The sequence below is a fragment of the Chiloscyllium plagiosum genome, chromosome 38 (genome assembly GCF_004010195.1).
Source record: "Chiloscyllium plagiosum isolate BGI_BamShark_2017 chromosome 38, ASM401019v2, whole genome shotgun sequence".
Taxonomy (NCBI): domain Eukaryota; kingdom Metazoa; phylum Chordata; class Chondrichthyes; order Orectolobiformes; family Hemiscylliidae; genus Chiloscyllium; species Chiloscyllium plagiosum.
The window spans coordinates 14,002,291-14,015,880 of NC_057747.1; positions in this window are offsets into that span (position 1 = coordinate 14,002,291).

A 13,590-nucleotide genomic window follows, 5' to 3' on the forward strand; every position below is an offset into this window, starting at 1 on the left:
CCCATGCTTCCCAGAACCCCACTGGAACCAATAGTATGTTTCTTTAGATCAGTCTCAGAATCTGACAAGTGATTTATTTCAGCTCAGTTGAGTTTGAATTTCTTCAACCATGTTCTTCCCAGTAAAGCTGTAAAATTTTCTTTGACAACTTGTAATGACAAATCTTCAAACTGACTTTCTAACTGCACTCTCACAATTATATACTTGAAGACACCCACTTTGCCTGTGTAAATCCATTGTACAATGTGACACTGCTGATTCCGATGCACGCTTTCAGGCATTAATGAAATTGCTACTCTGGTGTCCAGCTCCATTCTTGCTGGTTTGCCATTTCGTAAGCAAATGACACAGTATCATGTCACCAGCAATGGCTAGTATATTTATTAACAGCTCCTCTTCGGAATGCGAATCTGGGATTTTCTCACACCCTTTTTGTACCATATACACTTTCTTCCTTCACTTCAGTTTCTGTACTTTTGCTGTGTATTATTCACATTTATTCCTCAGACAGACTATTCAACGTACCCTTATTTGCTACACTTTTTCTGTACAGCTTCTTTATATTGTGTGACCTGTTTTTCCACACCAATAAGTTCAGAGTCTGTATTGTCTCTCAGCTATTATTTTGTAAGACATCATGCCTGAGCTTAGCTTGAGTTTTATCGACCACGAGTTCCATCAAGACTGCTATTTCCAATGCTTTCTTTATGTCTAGCTTCCTTTCCACCAGTAATTGCTTCTGGATTGCTTCACATCCGAAACATTTCCACATCATTGCCACACACTGGTCTGTCTCTGGTAGCAATATTTAAATTGTCTCCAAACTCACAGAATTCTGAAAAACTTCTTTAAAACTACTGCAAGCTGGGATTTGGATTCAAATCATGCTGATTGCATTTGTGGAATCTGAACCTGTCAGCAATCACTTATATCTTTGGTGAAACGTGGTTCTGTAGGATTCCTACTATTTCTTTGAAAGTTTTGGAACATGGATTCTCTGGCTGTTCCAGATTCCTCAGAAGATTAGAAACACCTCCCCCATAATACTCAGGAACACAGGGGCAATTCTACATGGGCTTCAATTTTGTTAGCTTGTACAAAATAATGGAATATCTCTAAGTAGGAGTTCCAGCTACTGTATTTTCATTATACCGTCCCTTGGCACCAAAGTTTCCCACCTTTCACTTTATTAAATGGGAAGGGCCTGCCTAGCACAATATAACATAGATTTTAACACTACTTTGCTTCCCATTTCAAACAAGGTATTCCTGAGGGGGCTTGTTTATTTCTGAGTGTACACCCCTAGTTCAAGACATTTTGCTCCTTGTTCTTTCAGGAGCTTCCTCTGCACGATTCACCTCTTCCCTGGGGTGAATATTTTTTGCTGACTACCTGCTTTGGTGCAGTGATTTTTTTTTTAATTGAAGTGCCTAGAAAATCTGTAGTCAAGACCATATTTCTTCTATTTTAACAAGTTAGTGGATTAACCCAGTGGATCTCATAGCAGTTTTTATCATGTTGCCAGTTTTCTTATTGTGTGAAGTTTCAAGAAGAAACAGAAGACCAAAGCGTGAAGCAGCAGTAGCGTTATTATGGAGATTCTATAGGCAGCAAGATTAGAGATCTGTATGTTTGCCCAAAATGGTTGATAACGTCGTCATTACATCACATAATCAGACTCTTAAAGTAACCGTTCACCATATTACACAAATATACAACAGATATGTTGTATAATTCCTATTTACACAACTTTTATGTTACTTAGGATCCTGCATCCTTCAAGATTTGTAATTTGCACATTAACCATACCCTTTCTAATTCAAATTTGTAAAATGTCTCTTCAAACATTGCATCTGGTGATTTTAAATAATCAATTTTCTCAAACATACATGCTATCCATTGCTTACAGCCCCTACTATATTTGTGAAATTCTTTCCTAATCATTTAGTAAGGTTTTGTCTTGTATATTATTGGGTACAGACATTTTTTATTCACTCATGGGATGATGGAGTTGCTGGCTGGGCCAGCTTTAATTGCCCCTGACAAGATGGTGGTGAGCTGTCTCCTTGAACTAATGCAATTCAAACTCAACACATCATGCAAACAATTCTCACACAAGAAGTGACAGACATATGCACTTATATGAAAACATGAAAAACTACTTTCTCAAGAATCATCATAGCTGAAAGAAATTCAAACATCTGTCTGTGACTCACTATCTGCAAGTGCACAATTATATGCACAGAAATTCATATTGAATAGCCATAGCATTGCCTCAGAAAAGCATTAACATTAAAACCACAATAGTAAAGGGCAATTATAATTTTTGAAGGTGGATCATTTCCACCTACACCAATATGTAGGGAACTGAATGTAATATTTACTCAACAAATAGAGTCATAGAGATGTACAGCATGGAAACACACCCTTCGGTCCAACCCGTCCATGCCGACCAGATATCCCAACCCAATCTCGTCCCACCTGCGAGCACCCGGCCCATATCCCTCCAAACCCTTCCTATTCATGTACCCATCCGAATGCCTCTTAGATGTTGCAATTGTACCAGCATCCACCACATCTCTGGCAGTTCATTCCATACACGTACCACCCTCTGCGTGAAAAAGTTGCCCCTTAGGTCTCTTTTATATCTTTCCCCTCTCACCCTAAACCTATGCCCTCTAGTTTTGGACTCCCCGACCCCAGGGAAAAGACTTTGTCTATTTATCCTATCCATGCCCCTCATAATTTTGTAAACCTCTATAAGGTCACCGCTCAGCCTCCGATGCTCCAGGAAAAACAGCCCCAGCCTGTTCAGCCTCTCCCTGTAGCTCAGATCCTCCAACCCTGGCAACATCCTTGTAAATCTTTTCTGAACCCTTTCAAGTTTCAAAACATCTTTCCGATAGGAAGGAGACCAGAATTGCACGCAATATTCCAACAGTGGCCTAACCAATGTCCTGTACAGCCACAACATGACCTCCCAACTCCTGTACTCAATACTCTGACCAATAAAGGAAAGCATACCAAACGCCTTCTTCACTATCCTATCTACCTGCGACTCCACTTTCAAGGAGCTATGAACCTGCACTCCAAGGTCTCTTCGTTCAGCAACACTCCCTAGGACCTTACCATTAAGTGTATAAGTCCTGCTAAGATTTGCTTTCCCAAAATGCAGCACCTCGCATTTATCTGAATTAAACTCCATCTGCCACTTCTCAGACCATTGGCCCATCTGGTCCAGATCATGTTTGATTGGAACTGTGGCAACACAAACCTGTAATTTACTTATAATTTGTAGCAGCCCTTTTTTCATTAATTTTAAAAGAAATCATGGGAGAAATTTCAACATGAACTGGAAATATAGGAACAGCAAGAAGCCATCAATTCATCAAGCCTTTTCTACCATTCAGTTAGATCATGGTTGATTTACACTTCAGTTTCATTTTAACTACTTAAGCTCCATCTTCCTTGCTACTTTCACCTGGCCAAAAGTTTATCTTGAAAACTCAAAATTGACACAGTCTGAAAACCCTTTGAGGAAGAGAATTTTTAATCAATTATAGTGAATAACCAAAAGATACCTCCACAGCACACCTCGAACCTGTTACATATCATTGACATTAGCGACTTATCTTCCCTCATGTGCGAGATGAGCATTTTTATTTCTAGAGAGGTGTTTAGGAACTCCAGTGATATAGCCCACAGAAGTAGCCTGCAAAAGTTCTAAAGAAGTTAAATTCCATTATTAATAATAAAGAATGTATTCAGCTGCCTTTCAACCTAATGCAATGCTGAACACAGTTTTTAATATATGTGTTCTCGTTTCCAGGGAGTTCACCTTTTTTGCACAAACACTCGTATTTGAACAAGTGGTACATTTATGGCTGTCGACTCATACTGCAGGTAAATAAGCTTTCTAATATACGCATTAATATATTTTTCCTGAACTAAATTCTCTAATTCCTAGTTCCCAAAAAATACATTTTATGCATTGAAACATGAAAATAAAATTTTATAAATAATATATGAAAACAAAGTTTTGTATCACATCCATATAAGTAATACAAAAGTCAGTCTATTAAGAGCAGTGGATCTCAGCTGTCAACCTGACCTTTCTGAGATAGGATGGGTGGCACATTGGCTAGCACAGCTGCTTCACAGCACCAGGCACCCAGGTTTGATTCCATCCTCCTGGCAACTGTCTGTGTGGAGTTTGCAGATTTTCCCCATGTTTGCATGGGTTTCCTCCCTGTGCTCCGGTTTCCTCCAAGGTTAAGTGGACTGATCATGCTAAATTGTCCATACTGTCCAGGGATTTGCAGGCTAAGTGGATTAGCCATGGGAAATTCAGGGTTACAGCGTAGAGTAGGGAAGTAGATCTAAGTGAAATGCTCTTTGGAGAGTTGGCATGGACTTGATGGACCAAATGGCCTGTTTCCACACACTATAAGGATTCTATGATTCAATAGACAGGTTTGTGAATTTTAGAGACTTTCCACATCTTTGTATATTTGTTTGAATTGCCATGACCAAAGCTGGTACTCCACTGTCTGCCTTCAATATGAAGCTTTCAAAGGAAATTATCCAACATTAAAAATTCTATGGCATTGATCAACCAAAATGCCATTAAAAAACTGTTTAGAATATGAAAGGACAGCATCGAGAAATGACAGTTAGGATAAAAATCTATCACTACCTATCAAATCCAAATATATTACATCTACTATATTGTTTTTGTCTACTTTTACTTTTGCATTCACTAGAGTTGGTCAAGCATGTCCTCCTTTATAAATCCATGTTGCCAAATGTTTTTTGTATTTTTGATTTCTGAATGATATTTTTATTACATCTTTGTGTAAAGATTCTATAACCTTTCATATCATCAACTAGTGATCACTCTAATGTTTTGTTATTGTGCACAGCCTTTAAAGTGCATGGGATGATTACATTTTTTTGTGTTGATAAGCACACACACCTTAACTTCAAGGGGCCAACACAAGCCCAGTCTCCATGTGAACTTCCTGGCTGTTGTCTGGTTGCTTAGCACTGAGGGAACATTGCCACCAACATTAAGCTGGTTCATTGTGCTCTAGCTCCCTTTTAAATATATAAATAATGTCCTGCAGTCCTCCAGCATCATAACATGTTCTAATTAATTATATATTAGTACTTTTAATGTTTCTTGACTACATACTTTGAATACACATTTACCAACTAATGATGTTATTCTAAAGTTTCATTACTTTATAAGTTATCCCCACTAGATCATCTCTTAGATCTCTTGACATTTAAGGAATTAAACTGATGGACCACCCAGGCACAGGAAATATATGCCGCCAATGCACTGACCTAGGTACTGGAACTGAAATAACTCCACAGAGGCTGGTATCCCGTCATCAAGTCACCCTTCATTTACACATGGAGAATCCTTGACACTGATCCAGCTCCCTCAGAGCCAGCTGTCAAGAGTGAACAGGATGTCTGACACTCCTGTTTTTTTTCGACACAAAGTGCACGAATCTTTATTCAATTTCCACCACCAGGAAGATAGAAAAACACCCGAGTGGCCAGTGACAAGCACTGCCTATCACATCAAAGGCAGTGCTGTGTGATCAAAACAGTGAAGGGGAGGGGAGGGACTAAATCAAAATAGAGTTGGAGGGGGGTCACTCCTGTTCTTATCTGCCAGCCAGGGCTCCCTGTTTGGACCAGATTAACAGCCCAATCAAGAAACTCATATTCTATGATGTCCACCTGGCTGATCTCATTACAGAAACAACAGCAGTAAACTCAGTCCTGTCCATGACTAACATTTGGGGGCTGGTGCCAAACTTCAGAGAGCAACAGTCTGATATAGTCATATACACAAATTCATACCTAACATACAATGTCCCAGGCAACACCATCACCATTCCAGGGTATATCTTGTTCCACCGACAGCACAGACTGAGTAGAGATGATGACACAGTGGTTTACAGTTGGGATGGAGTTGACCTGGGAGCTCTCAGCACTTGTCAATGAAGTCTCATGGAATCAGATAAAGTATGAGCAAGGAAACCTCCTGCTGATTGCAACATAGCAACTCCCCTTGGTTGTTGAATTAGTACTCCTCCATTTTGAACACTACTTGAAGGGAGCATTGAGGATAAGAAGGAACCAGAATGTAATCTGGGTGGGAGAATTGTCCATCACAGGAATGCATTGGCAATGCCACTACTGACCAGGTTGGTTGGGTTCTAACTGCTAGCTGCTAAACTGGATCTGCCGCAGGTGGTGAGGTAAGCAATAAGAGGGAGAAACAAACTTTATCTTACCCTCACAAATGTCTCTGTTGCAGATGCATCTGCCAATGACAGTACTGGTAAGAGTGACCACTGCACAACTCTTGTGGAGACAAAGTCCTGTCTTCACATTAAGGATATCTGCCATCATGTGTGCAATATCACCTTGCTGAATGAGATGGACTTTGAACTAATACAGGAACTCAAGATTGGGCATCCTTGAGACACTTTATGCCCTCAGCAGAAGAAGTGTACTCAAACACAATCTACAAAGTCATGGCCTGGCATACCTTCAAGACCGAGGGATCAACTCTAGTTCAATGAAGAATGCAGGAGGTCAGGACAGGAGCAGTGTGAGTTATACCTAAAAATGAGTTGTCAACTTAGTGAAGCCACAAAATAGGACTACTTGCTTGCCAAACAGCACAAGCAGCAAATGAGAAATAGGCCGAAGTGATTCCATAATGAACAGATTACATCTAAGGTCTGCAATGGTGGACAATGAATCAATCCAGTGGAAAATGCTCCACAAATTCCTATCCTTAATGGTGGAGTCCATCACATGAGTGCAAAAGATAAGGCTGAAGCATTGACAACAATCTTCAGCCAGAAGTGCCAATTGGATAATCATAGATGACAGACTTCAGTCAATCTGATTCACCACGTGATAAGAAATAGCTGAAGACACTAGATACTACAAAGACTATGGGCCCCTGACAGCAATAGTACAGGTGACTCTAGAACTCTCAACTCTAGTCAAGCTATTCCAATACAGCTACAACTCTGACATCTACCTGACAATATGGAAAACTCTGCAGGTATGACCTGTACACAAAAAGAAAGATAAATCCATCCCAGCCAATTACTCTGATGAAGAGTCACTGGACTTGAAATGTTAGATATGTCTTCTCCCCATAGATGCTGCCAGACCTGCTGAGTTTTGCCAGTAATTTCTGTTTTTGTTCTGGAAAATTAGTCATCCATCAGTCTACTCTTGATCATCAGTCAAGTGGACGATGTCATCAACAGTTCTATCAAGCAGCACTTGCTTAACAATAGTTGGATCACTGACACTTATTTTGGGTTCTTCTAGAGCCAGAGTTGAAAAATGTGGTACTGGAAAAACACAGCAGGCCAGGCAGCATTCAGGATTCCTGAAGAAGGGCTTATGCCTGAAACATCGATTCTCCTGCTCCTCGGATGCTGCCTGGCCTGCTGGTTTTTCCAGCACCATATTTTTCAACTCTGGTACTCCAGCATCTGCAATCCTCACTTTCTCCTAGTCCTTCTTCTAGAGCTATCCAGCTCCTGTCCTTATTACACCTTTGGTTCAACAATAGAAAAAAAAAAGCTCAACTCCAGAGGTGAGGTGAAGATGACTGCCCTTGACTTCATGATCACACTTTACTGAATGAGGCATCAAGGGTCCTAGTAAATCTGGAGTCAATGGGAATCTGATGCAAAACAGTTTGCTGTTTGGAATCATACCCAGCACAAAGAAGATGGTTGTGGTCATTGAAAGTCAGTCATCTCTGCTCTAGGACCTCGATGTGAGAATTCCTAGGCCCAATCACCTTCAGCTGCATCATCAATGAACTCCCACCTGTTATCAGATCAGAAGTGGGAATTTTTACTGACGGTTACACAATGTAAAGCCACATTCTCAACTCCTTAGATACTGAAGCTATCCACTTTCAAATGGAACAAAACCTCGACAATATCCAAATTTTGAGCTGACAGATGGCAAATGATCTGCACTCCACACAAGAGCCAGGTAATCTGCAACAAAAGAGAATCTAACCATCACCTCTTGGCAATCAATGGTATTATCATCATTCAATCCCCTACTGATAACATTCTGGGTTGCTGTGAACCAGAAACTGAACTGGACTCTTCCTTCCCGCCTATCTGCTCCACCATCCTCTCCGACCTATCACTTTCACCTCCACCTTCATCTACCTATAAAGGGCCTATGGTTGAAACGTCAACTCTCCTACTCCTCGGATGTTGGCAGACTGGCTGTGCTTTTCCAGCACCACACTCTTTGACACTGAACTGGACTAGCTGTATAAATACTGAGTATAATAGCATGTCAGAGGTTGAGGAATTCTGCAGCAGATAAGCCACACCTAACTCCCCAAAGCCTGCTCATCACCTACAAGGCACGAATCTAAAGGGTATGGAATTCTCCACACTTGACTGGATGAATGCAGCTCCAACAATACTCAAGAAAGACAAAGCAGCCTGCTGATTGGTGCCACCTCCACAAACATTCACTCCCTCACCACCAATGCACAGTAGCAGCAGTGTGCACCATCTGCAAAATGCACTGAAGAAATTCACCAGTACTACTTAGACAACATATTAGGAAACTAGGACCACAAATATCTAGAAGGACAAGGGCAATCGATGCATGGAAACACCATCTCCTGCATGTTCCCCTCCAGGTGACTCATCATTCCTTCAATGGCTCTGGGTCAAAATCCTGGAACTTTTTCCCTAATGGCATCATCGATTTACATGCACCAAATGGACTGCAGTAGTTCCAGAAGGCAGCTCACATCATGGATGGGCAATAAATGCTGGCCCAGCTGGAAATGTCCATATCCTAGGAATGAATTTTGGTATTTTCTTCTAATGTCAAGTTCCTACTAAATGTAAACACAAAGTTATTACTAATTTCATTGTCAGTCCTTGAAGTTTATTTTATGCCCAATAGCTTATTGTGATTTCTTTTTGTTATTTATTTAAAACATCTTTTATTTTAACATATATCAAAACTATAATTTATGATTACTGAATTGCTTGTCATAAAGGAAGCAATTAATTTTCCAAATTGATTGTTCAAATGCATAATTATGTTCAGTGATTTGTTAGTGATTGACACCATTAAATGGAGTTTGATAAATGCTTGTACCATTTTAGTGTTTCTTTTAGAAGTTTATACAGGAAATAGATTTATAAAATAACATAAAAAATGTGCTCTCCTTGTATTTGTAAAAGGATTGCATGAAGAACGGTTATGAAATCAAAATTGCAATGTCATATCAGAGCATCAGGATAATCACCAGTGATTACAAAAATTCAATGAATATAAACATTCTAAAATTTGAATATTTCACAGCTTTAGTAAACAATGTTAAAATAATTGAATGTGCTTTTAATTAGGTTTTTGGTGCAATTACAAATGATATAACTAAATTGTTTTAATTGTTATACAAATACTGGACAACATGTTTGTTATGATTTGACTTGTCATCTTTGAAAAATTAGAACATACGGAAGAACGAAGGGTAAAAAAGTAACCAGCAGGACCCCAAGTGTGAATTGAAATGCAAAATAAAATCCTTGTTTGATAAATTCAAATAAATGTAAGGACAAATAACCAAGTAGGTATACTGCACAGATAACGATTCAAAACCATATATTCTTTTGATGGGACTTTGGCACTAATATTCAGGGTCAATATGCGTTTACGAAACTGATGTCCAACACCCCACAAAATGCTCTTGAAATGGTCAGTGTAGTCAATACAGATTCTTCCCAGATGTATGTGACACTGTGGGCTACCATATCTCTTTAAATGTTTGTCTCACTTTTGAAGATCTAACCTTTGAAATAATCTCAAAGCCTCTCTGACTTTGACTGCCTCAATGACTGCTCACAATTTGGAGTTTAATCTCTTCTTACAAAACAAGGTTCTCTAGGACTTCTGAGACTGCTCCCAAATATCTATTAAAGATATTTCACCCATATTATCAAAGAGCTATGCTTCACTGAGCTATGCTCCAATTATTCACAACAACATCAACCAAATTCTGCAAATCTCCATCGCACTGAATTATTGATGGCTTTCAGGGATTTCTCCTGTCCTAACTGCCTAGGGTTTCCCAACAGCAACAACCATGCTGCCTGAAGCTATTTCTGTGTTTCAACACTTCCAATTTCAATCTGCACAAATGTCTCAGCAAATACACCCCCAAATAAATTGAAACCAGAGATCATTTTTAGGCTCCACCCTTGCCATGAGATTGTAGTCTTCTCTAATCTGTCCTTCATCTGACCTTGAGGAATTACTGAATGCTTTTAAATTACTTTAGTCCTAACTCCCAGACTACAGCAAGCTTCCAGTTAATCACAAAATCATGGAAGTGTCTCAGTATAGAATGAGGCCATTTGGCGCATTGTGTCTGCACCAGCTCTGCAATGAAGTGTCATTGCCTAGTTTCAGTCTCCTCTTTTCCCATATCGTTGCTCATTATTGCCATACAATTAGCCATCCAATCAAATAATCATTAGATGTTTCAAATGAACCTGCCACCACCACACTTCCAAGCAGAGCATTCTTTACATGAACTATGCTGCTCCATGTAAAGGTTATTAAAGGCATGGACGCGTTGGACTGAAAGGTTTGTTTCGTGCTGTACACCTCTATGACTTTAATTGGGTCAATGGGTTGAGGAGTGGCAGAGGGAGTTTAATTTGGATAAATTAGAGGTATTGCATTTTGGTAAAGTGAACAAGGGCAGGATTTGTATAATTAATAGTGCGGCCCTGGTTAATGTTGTACAACAGAGAGATCTAGAGGTTCAGATACACAATTCTTTGAAGTTTGCATCACAGACAGACAAGATGGTTAAAAAAGCATTTAGCATGCTTGCCTTCATTACTTAGACCTTTGAGTATAGGAGCTGGGATGTTGGTGAGGCTTCTTCTGGAGTACGGTGTGCAATACCGATTACGCTGCTCTAGGAAGGATATTGTTAAATTGGAGAGGGCTCAGAAAAGATTTACCAAGATATTGCCGGGAATGGAGAATTTGAGTTATAAGGTAAGACTGGGACTTCTTCATTGGAGTTAAGGTTTATAAAATCATAAGGGGCATAGATAAGGTGAATAGCAAGGGACTTTTCCATAGAGTTGGGAGTTCAAAACTAGGGCGCATATTTTTAAGGTGAGAGGAGAACGTTTTAAAAAGGCATTACAAGCACACTTCAATTGAAAGTTAGGTGGTGTATAATAGGAAATTTACATTTATACTGTCCGTCATAGTTCAGTGGGCTGATGGGAGAAGCTACACAAAGACCTGCATTTCTATCATCCAAACATGAGTCCTACTCTGACATAATTTGGTAGCAATGTGCCTGAACATCTTAGTCTGTGTATGCATTGTGTTTGACAGCTATAGATAATGAAAATGATATCAATATATTTGGATGCAGGCCATTCTCCTTCATCTCTTTTGGCAATCTTCAGCTCCTGGTTCTCTCTCTGGAGACTGTGTGGTAGCTGAGAGAAGTTCCTGTTCTTGGTGATAATGTTCTAAATGATGTCTTCTTCAGCACTGACATCTCATTTCTAACAAAGAATCCTCCACGCGCTGGTTCCATCTCAGGTGTGTGATTGGATAATCTGTCTGAATGGCTGAAAATATTGACAATTAGGGATGGAATGTGGCAACTCTGAAGTATTGTTCCAGTGTCAGGTTTGAAAAATGGTGCTGAAATGGTAAAACCAAGTAAGACGTTTAAAATAGTGTCTGCGTAGCTTTGCACATCTGAGAAGACAGGGGACCAATTAATGCAAAGTATGTAATGGTCATGATTTGTAATGCTCTTGTTTGCCAAAAGAATTACTTTTCAAAAAGCATCCAATTTGATGATTGATAGATAATTGTTAAAACCATCTAGTGCATTATTACAATTGCTTCTAGCAGGACCTTATATGAAAATCTTTGGACATCACCCAAGGAAGAAAACAGTAACTTATTCTGTCCACTTTGCATGCAGTAACAATAATTTATTTCCTTTTTGCACTGTCGACTATGGAATGAATAACATTTCTGCTTTGCGTCCTCATGAATGAGTTGCAGGCTTCTCCTAAGATTAACAAAGATTTCCTAATCTTTTCTATTCCCTTTTGAGTTATTGTTCCACACCTACCTTCCATTTCTGTTCAGTCCCATTGTGATATTGACAATGTTTTCCATTTATCAACAGAGCCCAAGATGTTGTGAATTGCCATACCCTTTGAAATAATTCCAAGAAGGCCAGTATCCTCTCACTAACTCACCCTTTATTTACAGGTGTGTAGTACGTGACTGACCCAACTAGCTCACAGCCAACTCCTAGAATGAGCAGAGCCCTTGACACTCCTGTTTATATCTGTCGGCCATAGCTCACTGATGGGACTATTAACCTGCTCCAATCAGGGAACTCATTCTATGAGATCCATCTGCTGACATGTTCCAATCACTATACCCTTGTTAGTCATTCACTCTTATATTGAGGCAAGAGTAATTATTAATTGTGCAGACATGATCTTCTGCAACTTGTTCCCTACACCGTATGAGATCCTATTATTCTATCTGAAATTGCCCCTTTCACCATCGTTCCTTTAATAACCCCATCTAACAAACCCCAAACCCAAATTTGAGTATTCCACTTTCTCCAGTACTACACAAATTGCACCCTTCCCTGATCATAAATACTCAACGCCCCCCATCCCAGGACTGATTATTGTCCATCTCTCACATTGATTAGGACAAGAGTGCAGATTGAGGACAGACCAGCTCCCAGATGTCTCCAACAGACACAGTGATCCCTGAACTATGGCTCAAATACTGGACTACAAAGATACTGATCCCTGGCATCTGGGTGGACCAAATGCTTGATTAATCCTGTCTGAACAGCTAGACTGAAACTGGATGAACACTTCGGTTGACCTATAATTCTCTTCTCCTCCCCTTTGGCATTCAGACATGGCCATTTGCTTGCAGCATGTTTGCCATGCAAGTTGTTGGTACATGCTGAAGGTTTGATGCTGATGTAGTTCCTGGTGCCAGTGCAGAGACTCCCTTGTCTGTTCAGTGTTCCCAAATGGGAGAGGCTGCATGTTTGTGTCTCTGTGCTAAACAGCAACAGAAGCCAATGAAATTGAAAGTTTTGGCTGTAGAGCTAAAGTGGTGAAAAACAATGCAAGCTAAGAGGCATCTTATATAGTTGGATTAGATGCACATGTCCACAGAAGAGACCAGACACGTGCATCTGGACACGTGCAGACGTAAATATCTGAGAGCTTGGAAGTGAAGTCCTGTAGGACTGAAGTAGTACGGGAAACGTTTTGAAAACAATGACGATTCTGGTGATTATGATGAAATCCAGTTGATTGGAGGAAGGATGGAAGAGGACAGTATCTGTGGAGCATGTAGGGATATGGTGGTGATAGTAGAATTGCATGAAGGGCTCAGAGAAGCAAGCAGAGGTATAAGATGACTTCTGACTTTCATTTCAGGAAATGGTGCAATATA